Consider the following 15,131-nt stretch of genomic DNA (forward strand, 5'->3'; position numbering starts at 1 on the left):
CCTTTTCCAATGTCTATCGCACATTCCTTTCTTGTTAGTTTGTTGACTCAAATGTGACCTAATGCATAGCAGTTACAGTGTTACCTCAGTACCGAAAAAGACAAGTACCAAACAATTTTTTCCTCTAAGGAATAATATATTAGTCACAAGGCAATCGACACTAACAAGTTCTAGCTTGAGTGTCGAGTACCAAACAAACAGTAAGTACCAGGACAAAATATTCATGTCAAAAATGCATCAAGCATCAAATTCAATGAGTTTCAAAGCTGTTGAGTACCAAAGTGCCACTGTAACTATTAACATTTTTTATCTCTGGTTGCAGTCCTCTGGTCTCTGGCTGATTAGATCTTGATGAGTTTCTTCTGGTTTCATGCATCAGTGGCTGATGTTAACATGTACCCAGCTGCAAATCCAATTATTTCATTCCCAGTCATTTTCTTTTCACATTCCACATGCCTATTTAACTATCACATTTGCCAAAATCCAGTAAGAAGTAAAGCAATGTTGCTGTAACCAAACCTATTGACATCATCCTTGTACCAAATTGCATTGCCCTTTAAAAATCCACTTCAAAGATATTCTTTGATATTTTTCATTTTCCCCTTTTCCCCCCAAACTCAAATAGTTTAGTGTCACCTCATTGCACATTTCAGTTTACTAATTTCTAATTTGAATTCTATGACAGAAACCAAATCTGAAGTTCACATGATAGCATCTTTCAATTCTGATAATTGTGCTATGTTACTAATAGTTATTCCAGTAATATTTTAATGCTCTTACTGTTTTAATATTCATTTGGATCCAATTGCCTGGAAGATGTTTCTTGCATCGCCATGTTCTAACTGTGAGACATAAAAGTTCTCCTTAATGGTCTCTTATGGCTCTGTAAGGCTGACTTGAGTGACCAAAGCTCTACCATGACTATTTGTTTTTGTATGTGCGTGTTGCTAATATATTGCTAACTCTTTCCTTTTAGCTTTCCAGATTAATTTAAGAAGTCCCTTGCAAATAGTTATTTAAAAAACTCTGGCAAAAGTGATGAAACTTTTCTCTGGCTGCTTGAGTAGAAATGGATAAAGTGGGTGGGGAAGAGAAAAAGAGAGGAAAAAAAAGAATAAAAAACTGCAGTTTTGCAGGCTAACTCTGCCCATAGCCTGGAGTTTGATCCTGATAGGGCTCAAGGTTGACTCAGCCTTCCATCCTTCCAAGGTTGGTAAAATAAGGACACAGATTGTTGGGGGCAATATGTTGACATTGTAAATCACTCATAGTGTGCTGCAAAGCACTACGCAATGAATATAAGTCTAAGAGCTGTTGCTATTTCTTGTGGGAATATAGAAGGGAAGGGAAGGGAAGGGAAGGGAAGGGAAGGGAAGGGAAGGGAAGGGAAGGGAAGGGAAAAGAAGAGAAGAGAAGAGAAGAGAAGAGAAGAGAAGAGAAGAGAAGAGAAGAGAAGAGAAGAGAAGAGAAGAGAAGAGAAGAGAAGAGAAGAGAAAGAAAAAAATCATTACCTTGTTGCTGCTTTACTTAATTAATTTTGGATTCTTTTGCTCTGGTCATAGAGACTTTTTGATTTAAGGGTAAGCTATTTTGCCTGGGCAACAGACTGGAAATATTTGTTTCCCTGTTGAAATAATGTGTTAATATTATTTTTGTCCCTTTTTAAATCACCCCATAATTAGGCCGTGTAATTTTCTTCCAACAGCAATTATAGGAGATTGGTTCATAACATGCAGTATTTTGCCACTCCAGAAATTACTGTTTAGTGAAGAGAAGAAAAAAAAATGCGAGAGGTGATGATAAGTGATATAAAATCCCTTTAGGTGGTGTTTGATCTGTGATGACCATTTCTCAAATGCCAATCATACTTGATGGAATTGTCATTTAGTAAGGAAAAACGAATGTATGAACCTACTCTGGATTGTGCTGGGTTTCGTTCCCAAGTCTTTAATGTGATTCAGGTTGAATAGATTTGCATGTAGTTAATATAAAATCAGATTTATGAGTTTTGCTTTTTTTTGAGGTATAACCTCTAGCGTCACCTGTTCTATGCTTTTTTATTTGTCAGATTATTCTTGTGGCTAGTACCAAAAGAACTTTTTGGAGCTCTATGTTCATTTTTGCATTAATTTATGCATTCACAAGTTGGTGCTTGTGAAATCCTGGTTGACTATTATGAAACAATAAAGTAACTCCATACATTTGCAAGGAAAATGCAAGGAAGCGCCCTATTCAGTTTCTTAAAGTAAATATTAATGTGTAATACTTTAATCTTTACAATGCTACCTGGTGACTAAGAATTAAGAATTAAAAAAGAAATAAGCTAAACACAATAATTTATCTGAGGACAAGTATTGTGATGTAGGTAATCAAGATTCAATATGCTCTGGTGTGATAACTTTCTTTTTCATTTCAAATTGTGAGTTCAGTTGCTTATTTGGAGCAATATTCCCTCCTTATTACAAATTATACAAAGCTCAGGGTTTTTTTCACTGAAGTTATAAACTGTTGAACTCTGATTGCCTTAAAGTAGAAATATAGTTCATTAGAGAATGAGTAGTTAACATGTAATTGTCCTTCAAAGGTCAATTAGATTAGCAAAAGCCTTTTTTAAATTTTAGTTGAACCTATTGTTGTGTGTGTGTGTGTTGTATGTGTTTTAAAAAGGCTTTTGCTAATCTATGCTGTCTGAGGAATTCTGGGAGCTGAAGTCCACAAGTCTTAAAGTTGTCAAGGTTGCAGACCCCTGGGTTAGACAAACAGTTAACCATTTTATGACAGCAGAAGGCTATTAAGATGGATCCAAGCTTCCCTACATCCTGTGATTCATGTTTGTTCTTCAAAATCAAAGACAAAATGTTGAAATTATTGAGAAGTAAGCAGCATGGAAGTTTAGAGGTGAAGACACTCACTTCACATTTGGAAGCATGAGTATTCAATCCTAGGCAGTGGCAGTTGCTTCTCTATCAGGGCGCAAAGAATAAGTATCTGCTGCAAACTCTGCACAGGTGTCAGGAAGGGCATCCAGCCAGTAAATGTTCAGCTCCATTCAGTCACCCTGCCTCCACCCCAATATAAAGGGATTACAGGATCAGAAAAAGAATACATATGTTTTATATCAAGAAGTGGAGAGAGTATCAGACTACAAGCCTCATATTTCTGCATGTGTGTTGACATTGCATACATATTTCATGGGAGAGCCTTGTATCATGACACTGTCATGGTTCCGACAGACAGACACAAATAAAGCAGAACTTAGAGGCTTGAAAATTCCTTACAGAACATGTTTATAAATTACAAAATATAGGCACATCAAAAGTGAAACCAAGTCTGAATACACAAGTAACAAATGTCCCACCCTTAAAACTATGCAAGCAACTACATTACCCAATATACTTATTTGGTGGGTTTTTTATGCAACACCGAGTCCCTGGTTGCAGGGGCCACAGATGACCTTGGTTCCCAAGGGACAGAAGATTATTTTGACTAATGAAGCACCTGGGCAACCCGCCTCCTCCGTTCTGTGTGGCAACCTAGAATAAGAAGAAAAAAATGACTACAGCCATGCTCATTGTAGAGTTGACAGTCACTTGATCCAGTATCTTCCTGGCTTTGACTCTTTCCCCCTACACAATGAGACTATTATACTTAATCACTTAGCACGCTTCTTTCACTTTCAATACTTTGTACTAGACATAAATTTCATCATTTAACTTATGTGTAGCCAGGTGCAATTGAATTTTCCAATTACCCAACATACCTGTAGAGAGGTCCCAAGAGAATAGATATTGTTCCTTAATCTAGTTTAATCCTGGCTAATACAATTTTTCTCAGTACACTGTCTTATTTTCAGTCCAGCATACAGATGATTTGATTTCATTTGATCACTTAAGCCTTTTCTGTTTGAAATCATGCTCTGAGGATTTAAGGGCTTATAATATGTTAGAAGGTGTTTGTATCTGCAATTCAGAACAAACACATACATTTTGAAGATAACCATGATTAAATTGATGTAAAGTGGATAAGTAGATTTTTTATTTCTCATGTTTTTTCTATTCATTTCATCTGAACCTTCTGTTGTTGTAAAGTATATATATATATATATAAAGAAACTAAGCGAACACTGGGATGAACCTACCCGCCATCAATGTGAAAACGCCTTAACATCATGGATAACACTGCCTTATATCCACGGTGTATCTGAGGCCACAGTGCACATACTAGCCCCTCACAAGGTCGGTGTTGCCCACAGACCTGATCAGACTTTACGAACTTGTGTCATGCACCCTAAAGATCCACTCCCCAATGAAGAAAAATCCTTGGTTTAAGGAAGCTTGGTTTTCAAACCATTCCTCTATCAACTGACACATAGATGTTCCCCCTCCATACCAGGCACTAAGGAATTGGGAAGAGGAATGACATGCACGATATGGAGGCAAACAGCGCAAGCATTTACAGAGCGCCTCATTGTATCAAAATAAAGATTGCACAAACACACAACCACCCTGCATTGTAGAACACAGGGAAGAAGAGATCGCACTTATGAATTGCATAACTGTCATGTGTGCATGGAAGGTTTCTATATATTTAAAATTACACGAGTGATGGCTTCAAATCTATCAAAAAATATACCTTTTTAAGATAGCAATATCACAATTGAACTCTATAACACAACAGTAGTGACCAATTTTGACAGACAAATCAGAACATAATTTTGTATTTTTGACAGTGTCTTCAATTTTACCTTATATCCATTATGATGCTATTCTAAATGATACCCTTAATCAGAGCTTACAATCTTCTTAGGTGTAAATGGGATATTGTAAAATTTAGAACCTCTGGTATAAGAACATGGGCAATGACTAGAGCTATGGCTATAACACATGGAACTATCAGCAATCCACTTTTGACAACAGACACCCAGAGACAACTACATCCCCCAAAAATGGATGTGTGACAACTCAAAGGAATACGGCCGGCCTCAACAAACAGATTGGTGATGCGCTCCATGAGCGGAGTGCAGACAACAGCAGTATAAACACGATCTCCCCACCCCAGCATTTCCATCCTGATGATGTTGGCAGTTAGCCAACAAAAGCTTGATCTTTTAGCAATAAAAACTGTTTTAGTTTTTCTTATTCCACCCCAGTGTTCGCTTAGTTTGTTAATTTTAATATGCCTGGGATTCGCATTTTTAATCTTGTCAAGGAATATATATATATATATATATATATATATATATATATATATATATATATATATATATATATATATATATATATATATATATATATATATATATATCTTCAAATGAGATCTCATTTGACGTAGTATCTTTGTTCACCTCTATCCCTCAAAACCTAGCCATCTCTGTTCTTAAAAATCTATTACAAAGAGAAGAACCACGACAACCTGGCTCCCCCAATACAGATGACTACATCCAATTACTAGGTTTTTGCCTTCAAACTTATTTTACTTTTAATAACACCATATACGAACAAGTTAAAGGCACACCCATAGGATCACCCATATCAAGCATTATTGCTGAGGCTGTTTTGCAAAACCTTGAATAGATAGTCATGTCTGATTACCAACCCAGGTTTTGGGTTACCTATGTAGATGACACCTTTCCAGTCATTAAACGATGTGACACCACCAAATTCTTACAAAAGCTTAACTCAGTACATCCGAGCATCCAATTTACAGCAGAGGAGGAAAGCAACAATTCCTTACCTTTTTTAACCATCTGAAATTTATACCATTGGCAATCAGTTTCGTGGTCAAAAAATGGTACTGTCTTCGTGTATCTCTAACTCTCTTGGGTATCTGCTTTAAGACCACAATTTCTTTATTTTTATATTGTATTGGTTCATCTCTAACTTTCCGTAGTACTTCATTTCTTGTTGTCTTCTTTGTAAACCGTAAATGTACTTCTCTTGGCAACTTATTTCTTCTTGCATAGCTTGAATTGAAGTGAAATATGTCATCCAACTCAAGCTGAATTTCTCCTCGATCTGCCTTCAAAGTCTCCTCCAGGATGTCAATAATCACCTCTGCTATGTTTTCTTCTCTGTCCTCAGGGATGTTTTGAAATCTTAAATAATGTTCTGCTTTTTCCATCTCTAATATCTTGATTGCATTCTCTAATTTTTCATTTTCTTCTAGTAACATTTCTATCTTTTTATCATTCTCATCTGTTTTTTCTTCAGTTTTGTGTATCTTCTGTTGGTTTTTTTATTATCATTTCATTCTGAATTTCAAATTTTCCCTTTATATCCAAAATTTCTTCATTTAATTTCTTCAGTTTACTTTGTGTACTTCTGTGATTTCCCTGCATTTCTAGGTGGTTTCTCTCCAAAGTCTCTTGATTCTTTAACATAAGATCTTGAAGAAATTTTAATGAGGTCTGTGTTTCACTTTGAGCAGTGCTTATCTTTTCACATTGCAACATTGCTTCAATAGATCCCTGTGTTGTAGGACTGGATTGTCCTACTGAAGGTTCAGAAGAAGTTTTCTTCATGAGTCTAGTAATATTCAATGAAGTCATTTTACAGCTTACAATCTAAAGCCAAAATAATGTCTGTTTAAATTTAGCCAAATTTAATAAAAGTAGCTTTGAATCTCAATCTCACAGGGCAGTCTTATCATTTGCACGTGTCTTTTGTCAAGGTTAACTTCAGTCAACAACAGTATATCAGAAATTTCATTCTTCTTTCACCACTAGATGTCCTCCTTGGCTTATTTATCAATGTCTGATATTTTTAACTAAGAGTCTTGCCCCCCTTTATAATTACTCCCCGCTTTTAAACCTTCTGGGGGTCTTTACTTTCCAGCCCTTTCCCATCAGGGTGTCAACATTTATAATCCTCAAGGAGAAGGAAAGAGAAAATCTTGCTCACCAAGCTTCAGTACACAGTTGAAATTCTGCTGATTTATAGTCCTTTTTCTTCCTGTTGGAGACGACTATGGCTGGTAGATCTTAACAGCCTTTTCCTTCATTTTTCCAGAGGGTCCTACAGTTTGCTCCAATTGGGTGCCCCCTGATCTGAGCTCCTGAAGTATGCCTCCTCCTTCATTGCCCCTCCAGGGCAACTTTCCAACCCTTTAAGGGTCACTAGACAAAGAAAAACCAAGCTGGAAAGCCGAGCACTGGCTTTTCCCAGTTGTCCTGACAGCTGCCAAACAGGAAGTCCTCCTTACCTTTTTTAGATGTAATGGTCCACCGACATCCAGATGGCAATCTTTCAACCACAGTTTACCACAAAACTACTCACACTGATCGCATCTTACACTATCTAAGCAACTATCCAACTTCCCACAAAACTAGCTGCATAAGAACACTGTTCAAGAGAGTCAAAGCACACTGCAGCACAGGGATAGCTAAATCCAAGGAGAAAGCATACTTTTACCACGTATGCAGACAAATGGCTATTCACCTAAATTTGTCCAACAATGTTGGAAGGATAATGCATCACATTCAAACCATGATTCACATAACACCACAACCTGGGCAACCATCCCATATATCAACAGAGTCTCTGAAGCAACTACTAGAATCCTGGCACCATATAATATCAATGTTGCACACAGACCCAACCAAACTTTACATTCTAAAGTAATGTGCTTCAAAGAACCATTATCCAAGGACAATTTATCATCTATTGTCTACAAAATCAAATGCAACAAATGCTGTTGCAATTATATCAGAGAAACGTCAAAAAGACTAAAAACCAGGATACATGAACATATTCTAGCAGTTAAAAGACAAGAACAATGGTCCCAAGTCTGGGCCCATATAGCTGAACATGGCCATACCTTTGATTTCAAAGGAGCAATAGTCATCTCTCAAGACCCCACTAAAGGTGGCTGTCTATTGAAAGAGGCTTGGTTGTCTGATAATAACTCAATTAATAGACATATCAAATTATTACCACCATACCAAACTCTGAGAAGGCATTTACAACAACACAAAACATCCAATCAACAAAGACACAAACACACTACTCCACCCACCTGTCAAACACCATATCAACACAACAGATGAGATTATTGCAACACAATCTATTCCAATTGAACTAAACAACAGACAGAATTCTAACGATAGCTTGCATAACCAACACACCATCTGACACTTCTACACATAAAGACAACACCACTTCTGACCACAACACCCAAGACACAAATCTTGCAACTTCACTAAACAACCACGCACAACAAAAGAAATACTCACAACACCCAAACAGCAACAGTGCTGAAACCACGATCAAAACTGAAATCTGTCCCACCATGCACAATAAAACAAAAATAACAAGCCAGATCAAACATCCCACAAAATCACTCACAACTGACAACCATACCACTTACTTTCATTCAAACACACCAAACAACCATGCAAAACAAGACAGACGCACACAACAACCACACACTAAGAGTTTTAAGATCCGACAGACCAAATCACACAACAGAGCTGATTTTACAGCAACCAGGTAAAGAAATACAAAGGAGACTGAATCACTTACACACTCCACGAGGACATCTGCTCCTTTCCACAGCAGAATCAAGCCTGCAACGACCACATGTGAGGGAACGAGATGAACTCCTTGACTCTACTTCGAATGAAGAGCCTGTCAGCCAGCGCATGACTGCACGCGGCGCAAAGAGATTTATGTGCCTAACTGCTTATATGTGCCAAGTAGCTGCTAGGCGCAACTTTTAATAATCAACCAGAGACTGGCTTTTCCAACAAAGCCGGAACCACTGTGATTATACACGAGCGAGCTTGTCACGAGTAGGCCACACCCACATTCCACAATTTGACCATTATTATTACCATATAAGTGTACGTACTGACTCCCTTACGATTCAGCCCTTGCTCTGATGATGTCAACAGCTTGTTGACGAAAGCTCAGCAATAAAGAATTATTTCTTATATCCCAGAGCTCATCGTTTTTATTTTTACTGTTTTCAAATGTCTACACCTGAGATTCCAGTTGTATATATATCAGTATGGTACTGAATGGTGATTATGACCAGTAATTGGTAATGATCAATTAGCAAGAACTTAAATGTTTCTTATTGCACATTCTTGGAACAGCTTGGCAAAGTAGTGATGTGTGTGAATGAGTCAGATATACACAGACATATGCACCATTATTTCTTCAAGTTGTTTTAGCAGTCTGGAAGAAAAAGATCAGTGATTTGTTTTGTTTTGTTTTTCCCTAGCAAAAATCCTCTTTCATGTATCATCTGCCCTTTAACACAGAAAAATCTAGAATGCCAAAATCTAGAATGCTATCATAATTGTTTCCGAGTAGAAAAACAAAGTGTCAGCATAATTCTGAAATTCTATACCAAATTCTATGTTTGGTAGGAAAATTAAGAGACACAAGTAAGGCATACAGAGGACCATACAGACAATGGTCCAAAGGAAAAGGATCTAGATATCTTGATGGACTATTAAATACAAGCCGACTATGTGATTTAGCTTCAAGGGGAAAATAAAAATATGATCTTAGACTGCAGCAACAGAAGCATAAATTAAAGCTCAAGAGAAGGCATTGCTTTTCTTTATTCCAGATAGGACATTGCACCGAGGATACTGCATCTGATACAAGCAGGGCTTTTTTTGTCATAGAACGCTCAGAACTGAGTTCTGGCACCTTTTTTGGATTCCTGACCTGGACAGGAGTCAAGGGGAGGGGTTGCACTACCTTATTTCTAAGGTGTTCTTTAATTCTTAATTCTATGATATTGTGCCATATTTCCACCATATTCTTTTCATCCTCTTTATAAGAAATTTGCAAGTTCTCTAAAAATGAACCAAAGCCTCTCATCCCTGGATCTGACATATTTCTATACATTATCCTCCAGTTGCAAACCAATTGCATCAGTACAGATTGTATAAGCTACTTACTGTACAATCCCCTATAAATGGATTCAGAAGAAAGCCATATTAACTTCAGTGGCATTTATCTACAGTTAAGTCTGCAGATGATTTTCGTCTTACCCTTTAACTTGCAGAGGATGAGCGGTTTTTAGAGAGAGAAACTATTTTTTTTGTTTCCCCTGGATCCTTGTTCATGGATTTCTGGAGAATTATAGAACTGATTATGAATCTAATATTTATCAGTTTGTTTTTTGAAAAGTCCCTGAAGCCTAAACTAAGAATAGTTACTTTACAAATGGCAATTTCCTGGAACAAGTAATAGGGCCTTGTCACCTTCATGTCTGGTTTATGAGTTTTCAGAGATGTGGGCTATTATTAAAACCCAAATAATAAAGAATCCAGTGAGACTGAACCCACATTTCTTTTTGGATTGATATTTACTCTGCTTTTTTAGGTAAGACGCATTTTTAAAACACATTTATGCTCCGATGCAGAAGTAAATGTTTTTTGTTTAATCCATAGAAATTCTTTGTTTAAAGGCTAGTTTGGAGTTCAGTAAATTTTCATCCCTATTCTATTTGCCCCTTTCTCTGGCCTTTTTTTTTTATGAATGCCACATTTATCCAGTTGGTAAACAGTGACACACGCAGTAACATCCTGGTTGGAAGATGCGACGGGAGGGGAATTTAATCCTGTTTTCTTCCCTGCCAGCCTCTAAAGATTGAACTGTAAATGAAACTACGTGCCTTCAGTTTTCAAGTTCAGAAGCAGACTCACATTTAAACTTTCCGTATTTCAATGAGTGTGTATTTTACATTTTGAAGACTTATTACAAATCTAACTTCTGCATCTATAATATGCAGAGTTCCACTTGTATTTTTACCTCCAATTTTGTTAGATGCGACATTGAAACTGATTTTATAATAGACTGGAAAATTTCATTAAAATATCTAAATAACTCCAGCAGAGAGTTGCTTTCATTTCTATCTAGGTTATTTCCTTTTAATTGAACTGAGGTTGTTATTTTTTCCCCCAGGAATGAATTATGAAATAAATGAAATGAAGATTCTAACCATTAAGAGAGAAACATTCATCAGTGCTATTAGCCTGGCTAATTGGTTTCAGTTTAAATAGAAAACTAGTTCCATTCATATTCAATTGTTTGTGCTCTTTCATCTGTTGTTACTGAATGTCCTGCTACATCAAGTTGTTTAAGTTGATAAGGTAATTGAGAGACTGATGGTGATTCAAAATCATATATAACAATGCTCAATAGGTCTGTATGCTTGTTTGCATTTTTTCTGGCTGCTGATCTTTTTTTCTGGAAATGAAAGACAAGAACAGTGTGTACTGTTTGAAGAGAATATCCCATCATGCACTTAGAAGAGAGTCTTCATCTGTTCTATTTTCTCTTCTTAGAGAAGCTTAGATAAATATTTCTTCTATTTTAAGGAATAGAACACTGATCCTTTGACATCAGCAGCCATTCCTTCAGTCCTTATACTCGTCTCAGGATAATTTAGCTTCTTAACAATGAAATGAAATGAAATGAAAATTCAAATAAGCTTGCAGAGGAAAACCTTTCAAGAAGTGGAATATTATTGTCCAAATAGGTTGTATTAACACTGCAGTGCTTTGTTAATCTTCAGATTTGCATTCAAGCTACATGATGCAGTCCTCAAGGGATACTTAACCAATGAACTATGCTTTTATTGTTCAGTTTATTTACTGAATATTGTGTCAGAATTTATTTTTAACCAGGGAAGCATTTTCAGAGTTCTGGATATCCTCAATATTTCTTTTTTCTTCTTCTGAATAAATAACCCATTTATTGATTGAAGTCCAATGAGTTCACAATTTTTATAACTCTCCAAATTTCCCAGCTTTGTTGCCACTTTTCATGAGTTGATTCACAGTGCTGAGTAATAAATCATTCTTGCCTTCTCTTTTTTCAATTTAAACTCCTTTTAAGGATCAGTCTTAAAATATCAAGTTTCAAAGATTTATGTTCCTCTATACTTCCTTCAAGTAACCATTTAATAATTGTCTTTCTAGTTTATTACAAAAATTTAGCATATCAAGGTAATGTTGAACTGGAGACTTACCGAGATGACTCCATTGTTGAGGTAATCATTTTTAACCTTTCTCTCCTACATTCTGTATCTTTCACTTTTATAATACTTATTAATATGGATTTTTATTTTTATCATTATTAGTTGTCTTGTGCACTGCCAAGAGTTGCTTTTGGTGAGGTGGTTATATACATTTGCTTAATAAATAAAAAAGTAAATTAAAAACAGTTCCAGATAGTACTCACCCAATCCCCAAAGTCCTCTGCAAGAATAAAGTCTTCATTACTATCCAGGTCAGGCCTGAAATGCTAATATTCTAAAAAAGCAAAAAAGTACTTTTGTGCTGCATGTGTTGATCTTTATCATTGAAGCATGTAAGTTTATTTTTTTCTTTTCCCCAGATTTATTGGATCTCAATGGATTATAAAATAAAGGTTGAAGTAAGCAGGAGTATTACAAGTAATGGATTTCACCCATAAAGAATTTTAAAACTGGCATTAAATAGTACATTTAAAATTTTCATAGGATTCCAAATTCATGCAGTTTAGATCATACTGCTATTTTCATGACAAACTTGCTGAGAATGTGTAGGTAAAAAAAATTACAAACAAACAAATAAATAAAGCCAGATATTATGGTTGTCATTATCCTTTATTGCTGTAAATTTGGTACTTTGCTATTCAGAGCTCTAGCCAAGAAACATAAATGGTTTTTTTCCATAGAGCCATAAACTTTTTTTTAGAAAGATAAATTGTATGGCTTTGATTTTCAACAAAGAATTTGCAGTTCACAGAAAAATGTCTTTTCTAATCCTAACCCTTTACTAATTTATATTATATAAAGTTATTGCTGAACTTTAACAATTTTGCATCCAAAGGACTTGACCAGTGACATTTGCAGAGTCTGTTTATGTGTATGTATGTGCATCAAATCAGTCAGTCTGACAAAAGCAGCAAACATTCAATCCTTTTCTATAAGTGTTGTGCCATCACACTCATATTCCCAAAGGAAGAACTTATGACACAATGTGGCTTTTTTTCATTTTAATGAAAACAACAGAACTGTGCACATACTTATGGATCTGGCTATTATAGAACTTTGCAGGAACATCAGCATGTTTTCCCGCCGAGAAACTAAGATATGTACCAACTTAAGTGTTTCATCTTTTTTAAAAAAAAATAGAAACAGAGCATTAACCATAGAGCTAAAGGCCAGTATCAGAAATTGGGGGAGAATAGAAATTGTCAAGAATAGAAATATGTTTGATCCAATACTTCCTGCTTTTCTCTGACTTTAGCGCATACCCATTGATGGCTATGCAGTAGACAAAAAGTTAAATTTGTGTGTGTGGGAGGGGAACCAGATAATCTTAAAAAAACAGCCTTAGTTTATTCTTTAAAAGTCAACAAAATGAGCCTGAGGGAAAAGAAGACAGAGAAATATCTGATTGACATTTGGATGAAGATCTTTCTGGGAATCCCAAGATTGCTGGGAGGTTAAAAAAATCAATTCCAGAAGGCCATTGAAAATCATGTCTGAAACATTACCAAGGTGTCCATGTTCAATTGTGTTATGTTTGAGAGCCAATGCAGCAGCAGCCATTTTATTTTATTTTTGCCATGTATATGTAGACATTTGAACTAGACTGTGATGTTTTTCTGTGTCAAATATCACATTTCTCTCTGTGTGTGTATGTGAGTATATACATAGTATTTTTTTTTTTGAAAGCTGAATGCAATGAAATTTTATTTTAACGTATGCTGATTAAGGTATATTTAAAGTGATAATAAAGTTTTTTTTTATTCTATTCTATTATTCTACTCAATTGAAGGGTGTCTTTACTTTTTAACAGTTAAAAATTAGTAAGGAGCAAAAAAGTGATCATTATCTCATGATAAATGGATACTTTCCAATAAGCCAACTTTTCCCCAAAACCTAAAAGCCATCCTTCAACTTCCACTTTAGGTAACATGACAACTGGTCTACCAAGGGAAATTCATAAATAACATACCTCACAGAAAATTCTAACAATAGATTATGCTTTAATTAAAATTAGCACTATGAGTAGAGGACAATTTCACTTCCCACCCTATTCAAAACAGTTATTCTGGGGCAGAGTGAGGTAGGCCCTGAGAATGCAGGAATTCAAGGAGATGAAGAATCAGCATAAAATGCTTCCTTTCCTATTGTCCTAACCAATGAAGAACCTTTATTCATGGAGTGTTACTTGTAAACAACTAATTGCAATTAAGGCAATGTTTCTGGATTTGTCCACTGACTGGACTGCTGCTTCCCAGCTCTTCCCCAAATCCTAGGAACAGCAACTAAGTATCTCACAAGAACAACTTATCTATGAAAATCAAAAAGCATATCAAGTCCTGTCCCATTTTTAATTCATAAATATCACATCCAATATACAGGAACAATATATTTTGGTTGTGCTACTCTTCTTCCCTTCCAAGTTATTTCATTTTATTCATACCTGATTATGATTATGATTATGATTATGATTATGATTATGATTATTTGGGGGGACACAGGGATGGGTGAATCATGCCTACCGTGTTTCCCCAAAAGTAAGGCCTACCCCCAAAATAAGCCCTAGCTTGGTTTGGGGGCATGAGGCTAATATAAGCTCTACTCCAAAAATAAGCCTTAGTCTGGGGGCGAGGCACACAGTTAAAAATCAAGCTAGGGTGAGGGTGGGAGTGTGGAGCTGCCCCATGTGCCCTGCACCCACTTATCTTTCAGCCAGGCCTCTTCGTCTGCGGCATCTTCTGCATTTCTCAGTCACAGGTCTTTCCGGAAGGCCTTTACAGAAGGCCTGTGCAGCCAATCCATAGCTGGATACTTGGCTGCAGAGACCTTCCGGAAAGGCCTGACCGCAAAATGCAGGCCAGAATGCAGCTGCAGAATGCAGCTGCTCCTTCGGCCTCAGAAGGACCAGCTGGGCAGGGCTGTCAGTGCCAGAGGTGAGTAAGACATCCCCCCAAAATAAGACCTGGTGCCTCTTTTGGAGGCAAAAAAAAAAAGACCCGGTCTTATTTTTGGAGAGTAGATAAACACTTGGATTCAATAAGCTGTTTAATTGTGTTTATTATAGACAGCTTTTATTTATAATTAGCTCCATCTTTAAATAATGCCCAGTTACTTTTGACTTTATCAGTTTCTTA

The 15,131-nt window shown here is 36.3% G+C and overlaps 1 long non-coding RNA gene across 2 annotated transcripts in view; it reads right to left on the minus strand.

Moving 5' to 3' along the window:
- Window positions 1-15,131, minus strand: part of LOC310637536 — a 36,742-nt gene that overhangs the window by 20,702 nt on the left and 909 nt on the right. The window contains exons 2-3 of one of the 2 annotated variants that reach the window (XR_014491942.1): window positions 12,204-12,274; window positions 11,162-11,207 (exon numbers count right to left, since the gene is read on the minus strand). This is a non-coding gene — a long non-coding RNA (uncharacterized lncRNA). Of the gene's footprint in view, window positions 1-11,161; window positions 11,208-12,203; window positions 12,275-15,131 lie in introns of those variants that run through there. The other variant, XR_014491941.1, reaches the window with a different exon arrangement.

This window comes from Vipera ursinii (assembly GCF_947247035.1).
Source record: "Vipera ursinii genome assembly, chromosome: 3".
NCBI lineage: Eukaryota > Metazoa > Chordata > Lepidosauria > Squamata > Viperidae > Vipera > Vipera ursinii.